General features: G+C 51.3%; 1 protein-coding gene across 2 annotated transcripts in view; it reads right to left on the bottom strand.

Moving 5' to 3' along the window:
• The window catches only part of LOC119964420 (very-long-chain enoyl-CoA reductase-like), a 146,429-nt gene that overhangs the window by 68,936 nt on the left and 59,796 nt on the right, over positions 1-17,697 (bottom strand). Inside the window, exon 1 of one of the 2 annotated variants that reach the window (XM_038793870.1) lies at positions 15,383-15,522. The exons of the other annotated variant lie outside the window; for it this stretch is intronic. The gene's annotated coding sequence lies outside the window, so the exon portion shown is untranslated. Of the gene's footprint in view, positions 1-15,382; positions 15,523-17,697 lie in introns of those variants that run through there. 2 annotated transcript variants of the gene reach the window in all.

Below are 17,697 nucleotides of genomic sequence, written 5' to 3'. Positions count from 1 at the left end.
CTTCTCTCTAACGAAAACAACCTCAAGTCCATCAGCCTTTCCTCATAAGATTTTCCCTCCATACCAGGCAACATCCTGGTAAATCTCCTCTGCACCCGTTCCAAAGCTTCCACGTCCTTCCTATAATGAGGCGACCAGAACTGTACGCAATACTCCAAATGCGGCCGTACTAGAGTTTTGTACAACTGCAACATGACCTCATGGCTCCGGAACTCAATCCCTCTACCAATAAAGGCCATCACACCATAGGCCTTCTTCACAACCCTATCAACCTGGGTGGCAACTTTCAGGGATCTATGTACATGGACACCGAGATCCCTCTGCTCATCCACACTACCAAGAATTTTACCATTAGCCAAATATTCCGCATTCCTGTTATTCTTTCCAAAGTGAATCACCTCACACTTCTCCACATTAAACTCCATTTGCCACCTCTCAGCCCAGCTCTGCAGCTTATCTATGTCCCTCTGTAACCTGCAACATCCTTCCGCACTGTCTACAACTCCACCGACTTTAGTGTCGTCTGCAAATTTACTTACCCATCCTTCTGCTCCCTCCTCTAGGTCATTTATAAAAATGACAAACAGCAACGGCCCCAGAACAGATCCTTGTGGTACGCCACTCGTAACTGAACTCCATTCTGAACATTTCCCATCAACTACCACTCTCTGTTTTCTTTCAACTAGCCAATTTCTGATCCACATCTCTAAATCACCCTCAATCCCCAGCCTCCGTATTTTCTGCAATAGCCGACCGTGGGGAACCTTATCAAACGCTTTACTGAAATCCATATACACCACATCAACTGCTCTACCCTCGTCCACCTGTTCAGTCACCTTCTCAAAGAACTCGATAAGGTTTGTGAGGCATGACCTACCCTTCACAAAACCATGCTGACTATCCCTAATCATATTATTCCTATCTAGATGATTATAAATCGTATCTTTTATAATCCTCTCCAAGACTTTACCCACCACAGATGTTAGGCTCACCAGCCTATAGTTACCGGGGTTATCTCTACTCCCCTTCTTGAACAAAGGGACCACATTTGCTGTCCTCCAGTCCTCTGGCACTATTCCTGTAGCCAATGATGACCTAAAAATCAAAGCCAAAGGCTCAGCAATCTCTTCCCTGGCTTCCCAGAGAATCCTAGGATAAATCCCATCAGGCCCCGGGGACTTATCTATTTTCACCTTGTCCAGAATTGCCAACACTTCTTCCCTACTCACCTCAATGCCATCTATTCTAATAGCCTGGGTCTCAGCATTCTCCTCCACAATATTATCTTTTTCCTGAGTGAATACTGACAAAAAGTATTCATTTAAAGCAACGGCTAACTGTCCACAAACGGCAGCTTGGTTGGCCAGATCAGCAAAGACGCTGATTGCCATCACAACCTGCTCACTCTGTAATAATAATAATCTTTATTAGTGTCACAAGTAGGCTTACATTAACTCTGCAATGAAGTTACAGTGAAAAGCCCCTAGTCGCCACATTCCGGCGCCTGTTCGGGTACACTGAGGGAGAATTCAGAATATCCAATTCACCTAACAGCACGTCTTTCGGGACTTGTGGGAGGAAACTGGAGCACCCGGAGGAAACCCACGCAGACACGGGGAGAACGTACAGACTCCACACAGACAGTGACCCAAGCCGGGAATCGAACCTGGGACCCTGGTGCTGTGAAGCAACAGTGCTACCCACTGTGCTACCGTGTCACCCACTGATCTCCAGCACTCGCACGCAATGCTTGCTCTGTCGCTTTTCAGAATATGGTGATCGGAAGGGGTCACATCAGCAGTCGACGAATCCGGCTATTCTTTAAGTTTGCTCAGATTCCAGTCATGTTGATACCATCGGCAGACCGGAGCCGAACATTGCTGCGGCTTGCCGAAAGGCTGCAATGGCCACTGAAACGTGCGGAAGAATGCAGCTCCATTGATCAGAGAGAGACCAGCACTTTGATCAGAGAGAGACCAGCACATTGATCAGAGAGAGACCAGCATATTGATCAGCACATTGATCAGAGAGAGACCAGCACATTGACCAGCACATTGATCAGAGAGAGACCAGCACATTGATCAGCACATTGATCAGAGAGAGACCAGCACATTGATCAGAGAGAGACCAGCACATTGATCAGAGAGAGACCAGCACATTGATCAGAGAGAGACCAGCACATTGATCAGAGAGAGACCAGCACATTGATCAGAGAGAGACCAGCACATTGATCAGCACATTGATCAGAGAGAGACCAGCACATTGATCAGAGAGAGACCAGCACATTGATCAGAGAGAGACCAGCATATTGATCAGCACATTGATCAGAGAGAGACCAGCACATTGATCAGAGAGAGACCAGCACATTGATCAGAGAGACCAGCACATTGATCAGAGAGAGACCAGCACATTGATCAGAGAGAGACCAGCACATTGATCAGCACATTGATCAGAGAGAGACCAGCACATTGATCAGCACATTGATCAGAGAGAGACCAGCACATTGATCAGAGAGAGACCAGCACATTGATCAGAGAGAGACCAGCACATTGATCAGAGAGAGACCAGCACATTGATCAGCACATTGATCAGAGAGAGACCAGCATATTGATCAGCACATTGATCAGAGAGAGACCAGCACATTGATCAGCACATTGATCAGAGAGAGACCAGCACATTGATCAGAGAGAGACCAGCACATTGATCAGAGAGAGACCAGCACATTGATCAGCACATTGATCAGAGAGAGACCAGCACATTGATCAGAGAGAGACCAGCACATTGATCAGAGAGAGACCAGCATATTGATCAGAGAGAGATCAGCATTTTGATCAGCACATTGATCAGAGAGAGGCCAGCACATTGACCAGCACATTGATCAGAGAGAGACCAGCACATTGATCAGAGAGAGACCAGCACATTGATCAGAGAGAGATCAGCATATTGATCAGCACATTGATCAGAGAGAGACCAGCACATTGATCAGAGAGAGACCAGCACATTGATCAGCACATTGATCAGAGAGAGACCAGCACATTGATCAGAGAGAGACCAGCACATTGATCAGAGGGAGACCAGCACGTTGATCAGAGAGAGACCAGCACATTGATCAGCACATTGATCAGAGAGAGACCAGCACATTGATCAGCACATTGATCAGAGAGAGACCAGCACATTGATCAGAGAGAGACCAGCACATTGATCAGCACATTGATCAGAGAGAGACCAGCACATTGATCAGAGAGAGACCAGCACATTGATCAGAGAGAGACCAGCACATTGATCAGAGAGAGACCAGCACATTGATCAGCACATTGATCAGCACATTGATCAGAGAGAGACCAGCACATTGATCAGAGAGAGACCAGCACATTGATCAGAGAGAGACCAGCACATTGATCAGAGAGAGACCAGCATATTGATCAGAGAGAGACCAGCACATTGACCAGCACATTGACCAGAGAGAGACCAGCACATTGATCAGCACATTGATCAGAGAGAGACCAGCACATTGATCAGCACATTGATCAGAGAGAGACCAGCACATTGATCAGAGAGAGACCAGCACATTGATCAGAGAGAGACCAGCACATTGATCAGAGAGAGACCAGCACATTGATCAGCACATTGATCAGAGAGAGACCAGCACATTGATCAGCACATTGATCAGAGAGAGACCAGCACATTGATCAGAGAGAGACCAGCACATTGATCAGAGAGAGACCAGCACATTGATCAGCACATTGATCAGAGAGAGACCAGCACATTGATCAGAGAGAGACCAGCACATTGACCAGAGAGAGACCAGCACATTGATCAGAGAGAGACCAGCACATTGATCAGAGGGAGACCAGCACATTGACCAGCACATTGATCAGAGAGAGACCAGCACATTGATCAGAGAGAGACCAGCACATTGACCAGAGAGAGACCAGCACATTGATCAGAGAGAGACCAGCACATTGATCAGAGGGAGACCAGCACATTGACCAGCACATTGATCAGAGAGAGACCAGCACATTGATCAGCACATTGATCAGCACATTGATCAGAGAGAGACCAGCACATTGATCAGAGAGAGACCAGCACATTGATCAGCACATTGATCAGCACATTGATCAGAGAGAGACCAGCACATTGATCAGAGAGAGACCAGCACATTGATCAGAGAGAGACCAGCACATTGATCAGAGGGAGACCAGCACATTGACCAGCACATTGATCAGAGAGAGACCAGCACATTGATCAGCACATTGATCAGAGAGAGACCAGCACATTGATCAGCACATTGATCAGAGAGAGACCAGCACATTGATCAGAGAGAGACCAGCACATTGATCAGAGAGAGACCAGCACATTGATCAGAGAGAGACCAGCACATTGATCAGCACATTGACCAGAGAGAGACCAGCACATTGATCAGAGAGAGACCAGCACATTGATCAGAGAGAGACCAGCACATTGATCAGCACATTGATCAGAGAGAGACCAGCACATTGATCAGAGAGAGACCAGCACATTGATCAGAGAGAGACCAGCACATTGATCAGAGAGAGACCAGCACATTGATCAGCACATTGATCAGAGAGAGACCAGCACATTGATCAGAGAGAGACCAGCACATTGATCAGCACATTGATCAGAGAGAGACCAGCACATTGATCAGAGAGAGACCAGCACATTGACCAGAGAGAGACCAGCACATTGATCAGAGAGAGACCAGCACATTGATCAGCACATTGATCAGAGAGAGACCAGCACATTGATCAGAGAGAGACCAGCACATTGATCAGCACATTGATCAGAGAGAGACCAGCACATTGATCAGAGAGAGACCAGCACATTGACCAGAGAGAGACCAGCACATTGATCAGAGAGAGACCAGCACATTGATCAGAGAGAGACCAGCACATTGACCAGAGAGAGACCAGCACATTGATCAGAGAGAGACCAGCACATTGATCAGAGAGAGACCAGCACATTGATCAGAGAGAGACCAGCACATTGATCAGAGAGAGACCAGCACATTGATCAGCACATTGATCAGAGAGAGACCAGCACATTGATCAGAGAGAGACCAGCACATTGATCAGCACATTGATCAGAGAGAGACCAGCACATTGATCAGCACATTGATCAGAGAGAGACCAGCATATTGATCAGCACATTGATCAGAGAGAGACCAGCACATTGATCAGCACATTGATCAGCACATTGATCAGAGAGAGACCAGCACATTGATCAGAGAGAGACCAGCACATTGACCAGCACATTGATCAGAGAGAGACCAGCACATTGATCAGAGAGAGACCAGCACATTGATCAGCACATTGATCAGAGAGAGACCAGCACATTGATCAGAGAGAGACCAGCACATTGATCAGCACATTGATCAGAGAGAGACCAGCACATTGATCAGCACATTGATCAGAGAGAGACCAGCATATTGATCAGCACATTGATCAGAGAGAGACCAGCACATTGATCAGCACATTGATCAGCACATTGATCAGAGAGAGACCAGCACATTGATCAGAGAGAGACCAGCACATTGACCAGCACATTGATCAGAGAGAGACCAGCACATTGATCAGAGAGAGACCAGCACATTGATCAGAGAGAGACCAGCACATTGATCAGAGAGAGACCAGCACATTGATCAGAGAGAGACCAGCACATTGATCAGAGAGAGACCAGCACATTGATCAGAGAGAGACCAGCACATTGATCAGCACATTGATCAGAGAGAGACCAGCACATTGATCAGAGAGAGACCAGCACATTGACCAGCACATTGATCAGAGAGAGACCAGCACATTGATCAGAGAGAGACCAGCACATTGATCAGAGAGAGACCAGCACATTGATCAGCACATTGATCAGAGAGAGACCAGCACATTGATCAGTACATTGATCAGAGAGAGACCAGCACATTGATCAGAGAGAGACCAGCATATTGATCAGCACATTGATCAGAGAGAGACCAGCACATTGATCAGAGAGAGACCAGCACATTGATCAGCACATTGATCAGAGAGAGACCAGCACATTGACCAGCACATTGATCAGAGAGAGACCAGCACATTGATCAGAGAGAGACCAGCACATTGATCAGCACATTGATCAGAGAGAGACCAGCATATTGATCAGAGAGAGACCAGCACATTGATCAGAGGGAGACCAGCACATTGATCAGAGAGAGACCAGCACATTGATCAGAGAGAGACCAGCACATTGATCAGAGAGAGACCAGCACATTGATCAGAGAGAGACCAGCACATTGATCAGAGAGAGACCAGCACATTGATCAGTACATTGATCAGAGAGAGACCAGCACATTGATCAGAGAGAGACCAGCACATTGATCAGAGAGAGACCAGCACATTGATCAGAGAGAGACCAGCACATTGATCAGAAAGAGACCAGCACATTGATCAGAGAGAGACCAGCACATTGATCAGCACATTGATCAGAGAGAGACCAGCATATTGATCAGCACATTGATCAGAGAGAGACCAGCACATTGATCAGAGAGAGACCAGCACATTGATCAGAGAGAGACCAGCACATTGATCAGAGAGAGACTAGCACATTGATCAGCACATTGATCAGAGAGAGACCAGCACATTGATCAGAGAGAGACCAGTGATGCACCATCGATTGCACGCGAGGCGAGTGATTTACCAATGTCAGGCTTTAATTAACTAGAACACAGCCTGGCGATCGTCTACAGTGGAAAGGGACGATCGTCAGGCTTTTGAGCATTTATACCTTGTTGATAGAGGCGTGGTTAACTCAGCCTCTCGGCCAATTGGTCGAGAGGCACATGACTGACCAGGGCCAATGGTAAGCCGACGTTCTGGCCCAATGGCAGACGAGTATGCAGATCATATCATCACATTCACCCCTTACGGAGAAGGAAGGCGGGGGGGGGTGAACGAGACCCGGGGTGGGGGGGGGGGGGGGGAAGAACTGATGATATGAGTAGCCGTCGGGAGAATAATTTTCTCTCCGTACCCTTGTCGAATTTGGAGGCTTGCCACTGGCCCAGACATAACAATATTTAGAAAAGGAAGTCCATGGGACCGTAGAACTCTAGAAGGATTCGATCAGTCGTTTGGTGGTCCTTGACGTCCTGGCCGAGCGCCGTAGTGGAGGAGGTGTCGTCGGATCGGCTGATGGTCCTGCTGATGTCCTGGAGTCCGGGAGTGATAGACCTCGAGTAGTCTCCGTCACCTGAGCTGGCCGCGGAGACGCCATGGATGAGGGATGGGGAAGCTGAGTGGGGTGCTGGGGTGAAAAAGGGGAGGGGGGGTCTGTGGTGGGGGGGGGCTGCACGCCGGCGGGTGCCAGGTCCCGGAGGGAGACCGTGTCCTGCCGACCGTCGGGGTGCTCCACATACGCGTACTGCGGGTTAGCGTGGAGTAACTGGACATGCTCCACCAACGGATCGGACTTGTGCACCCGCACATGCTTCCGGAGCAAGATGGGTCCGGGGGTGACCAGCCACGTCGGGAGAGGGGATCCGGAGGACAACTTCCTGGGGAAAACAAGAAGACGTTCATGAGGTGTCTGATTAGTAGCAGTACAGAGCAGTGAGCGGATAGAGTGCAGCGCATCGGGGAGCACCTCTTGCCATCGGGAAATAGGGAGATTTCTAGACCGGAGGGCCAGTAGTATGGTCTTCCAGATGGTACCATTCTCCCGCTCGACCTGTCCGTTACCCCGAGGGTTATAGCTGGTCGTCCTGCTAGAGGCGATGCCCCTGTCGAGCAGGAATTGACGCAGCTCGTCGCTCATAAATGAGGACCCCCGGTCGCTGTGAATGTACTCGGGGTAGCCAAACAGCGAGAAGATGGAGAGGAGGGCCTTAATGACGGTTGATGTGGTCATGTCGGGACAGGGAATGGCAAAGGGGAAGTGGGAGTGTTCGTCGACAACCGCCAGGAAGTAAATGTTGCGGTTGTTAGAGGGAAGGGGCCCCTTGAAGTCAATGCTGAGACGTTCAAAGGGGCGGGATGCTTTGATCAGGTGTGCGCGCTCGGGGCGGTAGAGGTGCGGTTTGCACTCGGCGCAGATGTGGCAGTCACGGGTTACTGACCTGACTTCCTCGATAGAGTAGGGCAGGTTGCGGGCCTTAATGAAGTGGTGTAGGCGGGTCACCCCTGGATGGCAGAGGTCTGCGTGGAGGGAGCGGAGGCGGTCTATCTGCGCGCTGGCGCAGGTACCGCGGGACAGGGCATCAGGAGGCTCATTGAGCTTCCCAGGACGATACAAGATATCATAGTTGTACGTGGACAACTCGATCCGCCACCGTAAAATCTTGTCATTTTTGATCTTGCCCCTTTGTGCATTATCAAACATGAAGGCTACTGACCGTTGGTCTGTGAGGAGGGTAAACCTCCTGCCGGCCAAATAGTGCCTCCAATGTCGCACGGCTTCGACTATGGCCTGGGCTTCCTTTTCCACAGCGGGGTGGCGGAGTTCGGAAGCCTGGAGGGTTCTGGAGAAGAAGGCCACGGGTCTGCCCGCTTGGTTCAGGGTGGCCGCCAGAGCTACTTCAGATGCGTCGCTCTCGACCTGGAAGGGGAGGGCCTCGTCGATGGCGCGCATCGTGGCCTTTGCGATGTCCGCTTTGATGCGGCTAAAGGCCTGACAGGCCTCCGTCGACGGTGGGAAGGTCGTGGTTTGCATGAGGGGACGGGCCTTGTCCGCGTAGTTGGGAACCCATTGGGCGTAGTATGCGAAAAACCCCAGGCAGCGTTTGAGAGATTTGGGGGTATTGGGGAGAGGGAGTTCCATCAGGGGGCGCATGCGTTCGGGATCGGGGCCTATCACTCCGTTACGCACTACGTAGCCGAGGATGGCTAGGCGGTCGGTGCTAAACACGCATTTATCCTTATTGTACGTGAGGTTAAGGAGTTTTGCGGTTTGGAGGAATTTCTGGAGGTTGGCGTCATGGTCCTGCTGGTCGTGGCCGCAGATGGTGACATTATCAAGGTACGGGAAGGTAGCCTGTAATCCGTACTTGTCGACCATTCGGTCCATCTCCCTTTGGAAGACCGAGACCCCATTCGTGACACCAAACGGAACCCTAAGGAAGTGGTAGAGGCGCCCGTCAGCCTCGAACGCGGTGTACAGTCGGTCACTCGCGCGGATGGGGAGCTGGTGGTAAGCGGACTTAAGGTCCACAGTTGAGAAGACCTTGTATCTCGCGATCTCGTTTACCATGGTAGAGATACGGGGGAGAGGATACGCGTCCAGTTGCGTAAACCGATTGATGGTTTGGCTATAATCGATGACCATCCGGTTTTTCTCCCCCGTCCGGACCACCAGCACTTGGGCTCGCCAGGGACTGTTGCTGGCCTCGATGACCCCTTCCGTCAGCAACCTCTGGACCTCGGACCTGATGAAGGATCGGTCCTGGGCGCTGTACCGTCTGCTCCGTGTGGCGACGGGTTTGCAATCGGGGGTGAGGTTAGCAAACAGGGAGGGAGGGTCTACTTTGAGGGACGTGAGGCTGCAGACAGTGAGGGGGGGTATAGGGCCGCTGAATTGAAAAGTCAAGCTCTGCAGGTTGCACTGGAAGTCCAGTCCTAGGAGTGCCGGTGCGCAAAGGTCAGGGAGGACAAGGAATTTATAATTTTTAAAAACCTTCCCTTGGACCGTGAGGTCCGCGATGCAGCACCCGGTGATGTGGACGGAGTGCGAACCTGAGGCTAAACCGATTTTGCGTGTTACGGGATGGACAGGGAGCGCGCAGCGTCTTACCGTGTCAGGGTGAACGAAGCTTTCCGTGCTCCCGGAGTCCAGCAGGCAGTCCGTCTTGTGGCCGTTGAGGTGGATCAGCGTAGTCGTTTTGGCGAGCGTGCGTGGATGAGACTGGTCGAGTTGAACGGCCGCGAGCCGTGGAGAAAATCTGTCGTCGCTGTCCGATTCCATGCTGGAGGGACCTTGCGTGGCAGATGTGGAAGTCGGTGGCCAGGATCCATATGTGGGGTGAACGGCCGCGAGCCGTGGAGAAAATCCGTCGTCGCTGTCCGATTCCATGCTGGAGGGACCTTGCGTGGCAGATGTGGAAGCCGGTGGCCAGGTGAGGTCTGTTCCCCAAGATGGCGGCGCCCAGGACCCGCACGTGGGGTCGGGGCCCCATGATGGCGGCGCCCAGGACCCGCACGTGGGGTCAGCACCCCAAGATGGCGGCGCCCAAGAAGCCCTCGTGGCCGCTGGAGGCGGAGCTAGCGTTGCCGGCGCTGTGAGCGGAGAGGCGCGCAGGCCGGCTCCAAGAGGTGAGTAACAAGCATCAGCTGCGGGGATGCACAAGCCGGCTCCAGGACGCCGGCTAGGTGCATCAGCTGTGGGGATGCGGAAGCCGGCTCCAGGACGCCGGCTAGGTGCATCAGCTGTGGGCGGAGGTAAGGCGCGCGGGCCGGGTGCGGGGGGCCGGGGGCGGGGGGGAGCCGAGTCGTGTTGCGGGCAGGCAGGGACCGGGGGGGCCCGGAGAGGCGAGCCGGTCGGGCGCCGGGGCCCGGGGGTGGGGGGAGCTGGGGTCCGGGAGCGGGGGAAGCAGGGCCGCTGCGGGCAGGCAGGGACCAGGGAGGCCCGGAGAGGCGAGCCGGTCGGGCGCCGGGGCCCGGGGGCGGGGGGGAGAAACGTGCGCGGCGGGCAGGCAGAGGCCTGGAGGGGCCGGGGAGGTGCGCATGTCGGCCGGCGGGGCGCGAGTCGGGAGCGGCTGGAGGGGCCCTGGGGGAGAGAGAGAGGCACACAGGCCGTTCGCAGAGGCCTGGGGGAGGGGGGGAGAGTGCTGTGCAGCTTCCAGAAACGCTGCAGCCAGCGATTTGGCCTGGCAGACCGTGGAGTAGTGGCCCTTCTTCCCGCAGCTCTTACAGAGGGCGGAGCGGGCTGGGCAGCGCGAGCGAGGGTGCTTAGCGTACCCACAAAAGTAGCAGCGGGGCCCCGCGGATTTATCGGGGCGCCCCGCGGCACAAGCCTGAGGGAGGCCGGGAGCGGTGGGTAGCTGGTGGGAAGCGTGCCAGGAGGCGGCCTGGCCAGGGTCATAGGTGCGAGCGCTTAGATCTGCGACCTCCAGGGAGGCGGAGAGAGTCAGTGTCTCCGTTAAACTGAGTTCGCCTCTTTCCAGCATCCGCTGGCGGATCACGGGAGACAGCATCCCAGCCACGTAAGCGTCTCTGACGAGTAGCTCCATGTGCTCTGTAGCGGACACCGCTTCACAGGCGCAACCTCTCCCCAGGGCACAGAGGGCCCGGGCGTATTGGTCTAGAGACTCACCGGGGACCTGCTTTCTGGTGGCCAGCAGATGTCGAGCGAATACCCTGTTGATCGGTTTGAGGAATTGTCCTTTTAGCTTCCGTATAGCGTCATCATAATCTGTTTCGTCTTCGATTATTGAGTAAGCGGCAATACCCACGCTGGAGTGGAGGACGTGCAGCTTCTGTGCCCCGGTGGGGGGGGGGTGGTTGTAGATGCCAGGAACCCTTCGAGGCAAGTCAGCCAGAGTTTGAAAAGTTCTGTAGAGTTCGGAGTTTGCGGGCTGATGCGGAGGCATTCGGGCTTGATGCGGAACTCCATCTTCAAAGTTGTAGTTAATTAAATTGATGCACCATCGATTGCACGCGAGGCGAGTGATTTACCAATGTCACGCTTTAATTAACTAGAACACAGCCTGGCGATCGTCTACAGTGGAAAGGGACAATCGTCAGGCTTCTGAGCATTTATACCTCGTTGATAGAGGCGTGGTTAACTCAGCCTCTCGGCCAATCGGTCGAGAGGCACATGACCGACCAGGGCCAATGGTAAGCCGATGTTCTGGCCCAATGGCAGACGAGTATGCAGATCATATCATCACAACCAGCACATTGATCAGAGAGAGACCAGCACATTGATCAGCACATTGATCAGAGAGAGACCAGCACATTGATCAGAGAGAGACCAGCACATTGATCAGAGAGAGACCAGCACATTGATCAGAGAGAGACCAGCACATTGATCAGCACATTGATCAGAGAGAGACCAGCACATTGACCAGCACATTGATCAGAGAGAGACCAGCACATTGATCAGAGAGAGACCAGCACATTGATCAGAGAGAGACCAGCACATTGATCAGAGAGAGACCAGCACATTGATCAGCACATTGATCAGAGAGAGACAAGCATATTGATCAGAGAGAGACCAGCACATTGATCAGAAAGAGACCAGCACATTGATCAGAGAGAGACCAGCACATTGATCAGAGAGAGACCAGCACATTGATCAGAGAGAGACCAGCACATTGATCAGAGAGAGACCAGCACATTGATCAGAAAGAGACCAGCACATTGATCAGAGAGAGACCAGCACATTGATCAGAGAGAGACCAGCACATTGATCAGAGAGAGACCAGCACATTGACCAGCACATTGATCAGAAAGAGACCAGCACATTGATCAGAGAGAGACCAGCACATTGATCAGAGAGAGACCAGCACATTGATCAGAGAGAGACCAGCACATTGATCAGCACATTGATCAGAGAGAGACCAGCACATTGATCAGAGAGAGACCAGCACATTGATCAGAGAGAGACCAGCACATTGACCAGCACATTGATCAGAGAGAGACCAGCACATTGATCAGAGAGAGACCAGCACATTGATCAGAGAGAGACCAGCACATTGATCAGAGAGAGACCAGCACATTGACCAGAGAGAGACCAGCACATTGATCAGAGAGAGACCAGCACATTGATCAGAGAGAGACCAGCACATTGACCAGCACATTGATCAGAGAGAGACCAGCACATTGATCAGCACATTGATCAGAGAGAGACCAGCACATTGATCAGCACATTGATCAGAGAGAGACCAGCACATTGATCAGAGAGAGACCAGCACATTGATCAGAGAGAGACCAGCACATTGATCAGCACATTGATCAGAGAGAGACCAGCACATTGATCAGAGAGAGACCAGCACATTGATCAGAGAGAGACCAGCACATTGATCAGAGAGAGACCAGCACATTGATCAGAGAGAGACCAGCACTTTGATCAGAGGGAGACCAGCACATTGATCAGAGAGAGACCAGCACATTGATCAGCACATTGATCAGAGAGAGACCAGCACATTGATCAGAGAGAGACCAGCACATTGATCAGAGAGAGACCAGCACATTGATCAGAGAGAGACCAGCACATTGATCAGAGAGAGACCAGCACATTGATCAGAGAGAGACCATCATATTGATCAGCACATTGATCAGAGAGAGACCAGCACATTGATCAGAGAGAGACCAGCACATTGATCAGAGAGAGACCATCATATTGATCAGCACATTGATCAGAGAGAGACCAGCACATTGATCAGAGAGAGACCAGCACATTGATCAGAGAGAGACCAGCACATTGATCAGAGAGAGACCAGCACATTGATCAGCACATTGATCAGAGAGAGACCAGCACATTGATCAGAGAGAGACCAGCACATTGATCAGCACATTGATCAGAGAGAGACCAGCACATTGATCAGAGAGAGACCAGCACATTGACCAGCACATTGATCAGAGAGAGACCAGCACATTGATCAGAGAGAGACCAGCACATTGACCAGCACATTGATCAGAGAGAGACCAGCATATTGATCAGAGAGAGACCAGCACATTGATCAGAGAGAGACCAGCACTTTGATCAGAGGGAGACCAGCACATTGATCAGAGAGAGACCAGCACATTGATCAGCACATTGATCAGAGAGAGACCAGCACATTGATCAGAGAGAGACCAGCACATTGATCAGAGAGAGACCAGCACATTGATCAGAGAGAGACCAGCACATTGATCAGAGAGAGACCATCATATTGATCAGCACATTGATCAGAGAGAGACCAGCACATTGATCAGAGAGAGACCAGCACATTGATCAGAGAGAGACCATCATATTGATCAGCACATTGATCAGAGAGAGACCAGCACATTGATCAGAGAGAGACCAGCACATTGATCAGAGAGAGACCAGCACATTGATCAGAGAGAGACCAGCACATTGATCAGCACATTGATCAGAAAGAGACCAGCACATTGATCAGAGAGAGACCAGCACATTGATCAGAGAGAGACCAGCACATTGATCAGAGAGAGACCAGCACATTGATCAGCACATTGATCAGAAAGAGACCAGCACATTGATCAGAGAGAGACCAGCACATTGATCAGAGAGAGACCAGCACATTGATCAGAGAGAGACCAGCACATTGACCAGCACATTGATCAGAGAGAGACCAGCACATTGATCAGCACATTGATCAGAGAGAGACCAGCACATTGATCAGAGAGAGACCAGCACATTGATCAGAGAGAGACCAGCACATTGATCAGAGAGAGACCAGCACATTGACCAGCACATTGATCAGAGAGAGACCAGCACATTGATCAGCACATTGATCAGAGAGAGACCAGCACATTGATCAGAGAGAGACCAGCACATTGATCAGAGAGAGACCAGCACATTGATCAGAGAGAGACCAGCACATTGATCAGAGAGAGACCAGCACATTGATCAGAGAGAGACCAGCACATTGACCAGCACATTGATCAGAGAGAGACCAGCACATTGATCAGAGAGAGACCAGCACATTGATCAGCACATTGACCAGCACATTGATCAGAGAGAGACCAGCACATTGACCAGCACATTGATCAGAGAGAGACCAGCACATTGATCAGAGAGAGACCAGCACATTGATCAGCACATTGACCAGCACATTGATCAGAGAGAGACCAGCACATTGACCAGCACATTGATCAGAGAGAGACCAGCACATTGATCAGAGAGAGACCAGCACATTGATCAGAGAGAGACCAGCACATTGATCAGAGAGAGACCAGCACATTGATCAGAGAGAGACCAGCACATTGACCAGCACATTGATCAGAGAGAGACCAGCACATTGACCAGCACATTGATCAGAGAGAGACCAGCACATTGATCAGAGAGAGACCAGCACATTGACCAGCACATTGATCAGAGAGAGACCAGCACATTGATCAGAGAGAGACCAGCACATTGATCAGAGAGAGACCAGCACATTGACCAGCACGTTGATCAGAGAGAGACCAGCACATTGATCAGAGAGAGACCAGCACATTGATCAGAGAGAGACCAGCACATTGATCAGAGAGAGACCAGCACATTGACCAGCACATTGATCAGAGAGAGACCAGCACATTGATCAGCACATTGATCAGAGAGAGACCAGCACATTGATCAGCACATTGATCAGAGAGAGACCAGCACATTGATCAGAGAGAGACCAGCACATTGATCAGAGAGAGACCAGCACATTGATCAGAGAGAGACCAGCACATTGATCAGAGAGAGACCAGCACACCTGCTAAATGTGACACAAGAGCCCATGGGTTCATGTTGAACAAATCCAATACAGACCTATGGAGCCAACCGCACACACTCACCCACACACACTCACACACACACTCACACCCAGCACACATTCACATCACACAGACACACCCACACTCACCCACACACACACCCACACACACACACACCCAACACACACACTCACACACTCACCCACACACTCACATCACACAGACACACCCACACTCACCCACACACACACCCACACACACACACACCCAACACACACACTCACACACTCACCCACACACTCACATCACACAGACACACCCACACTCACCCACACACACACCCACACACACACAACAGACACACTCACCCATACACACACCCAACACACACTCACATCACACAGACACACCCACACTCACCCACACACACACACCCACACACACACACCAAACACACACACCCACACACACACACACACCCAACACACACACTCACACACTCACCCACACACACACAGTCACACACATTCACCCACACAGACACACACACCCACACACGCACACCACACACACTCACACTCAACACACACTCTCACAGTCACACACACACACTCACATTCACACCCAACACACACTCACATCACACAGACACACACACACTCACCCACACACACACCCACACACACACACCCAACACATACACGCACACACACTCACCCACACACACTCACATCACACAGACACACACACACTCACCCACACACACACCCAAACCACACCCACACACACTCACACACCCAACACACACTCACACACTCATATCACACAGACACACACACCACACACACACTCACACTACACACACACACTCACATGCAACACACACTCACACACACTACACACACTCACACACACAACACACACACACACACGCAACACTCACACATGACACACACACACATTACACACACACACGCACATTACACACACACACACTCACTCACACACACTCACACACACTCACATACACGCACTCACACACGTACTCTCGCACATACACACACGCACATACACACACTCACACATACACTGACTCACATACATACTCACGCACACACACACATGCACACTCACACATACACTCACACACACACTCTCACAAACACACTCACCCACACACACTCACATCACACAGACACACACACACTCACCCACACACACACACCCAAACCACACCCACACACACTCACACACCCAACACACACTCACACACTCATATCACACAGACACACACACACACTCACAAACACACACATCCACACGCACCACGCACACACACTCACACTACACACACACACACTCACATGCAACACACTCACACACACTACACACACTCACACGCACACACAACACACACACACGCAACACTCACACATGACACACACACACATTACACACACACACGCACATTACACACACACTCACTCACACACACTCACACACACTCACATGCACGCACTCACACACTCACCACACACCCACACACACACGTACTCTCGCACATACACACACGCACATTACACACACACACGCACATTACACATACACACTCACTCACACACACTCACACACACTCACATGCACGCACTCACACACTCACCACACACCCACACACACACGTACTCTCGCACATACACACACGCACATACACACACTCACACATACACTGACTCACATACATACTCACGCACACACACACATGCACACTCACACATACACTCACACACACACTCTCACAAACACACTCACAAACATACTCACACACACACTCTCACAAACACACTCACACACACACGCAACACACACACGCAACACACACAAGACACACACACAAACTCACACTCACTCACACACAGACTCACACACACTTACACACATACACTCTCAGACACACTGAGAGACTCACACACACTCACACACACTCACGTACACTCACTCACACACACTCACACACTCTCAGACACACACATTCACACACACTCACATACACTCACTCACACACACTCTCACAGACTCTCAGACACACACACACACACGCTCACTCACACACACACTCTCACACACTCTCAGACACACACACACACACGCTCACACACACACACACACAAGCACTGGAGCTGCATTAAGAGCCAGCAAACGAGGTGGCCCTCAGAATCATTACCGATGACCTTTTAAAACAACTGCAGTGGTATTTTGTGCGCCTCCCCCCTCCCCCACACCAGCTGCTCGTGTTGTTTATGTATCGTACAGATAT

This window comes from Scyliorhinus canicula, chromosome 4 (genome assembly GCF_902713615.1).
Source record: "Scyliorhinus canicula chromosome 4, sScyCan1.1, whole genome shotgun sequence".
Lineage (NCBI taxonomy): Eukaryota > Metazoa > Chordata > Chondrichthyes > Carcharhiniformes > Scyliorhinidae > Scyliorhinus > Scyliorhinus canicula.
The sequence above is the reverse complement of the archived record's forward strand: the minus strand, read 5'-3'. Positions and strand labels throughout refer to the sequence as shown.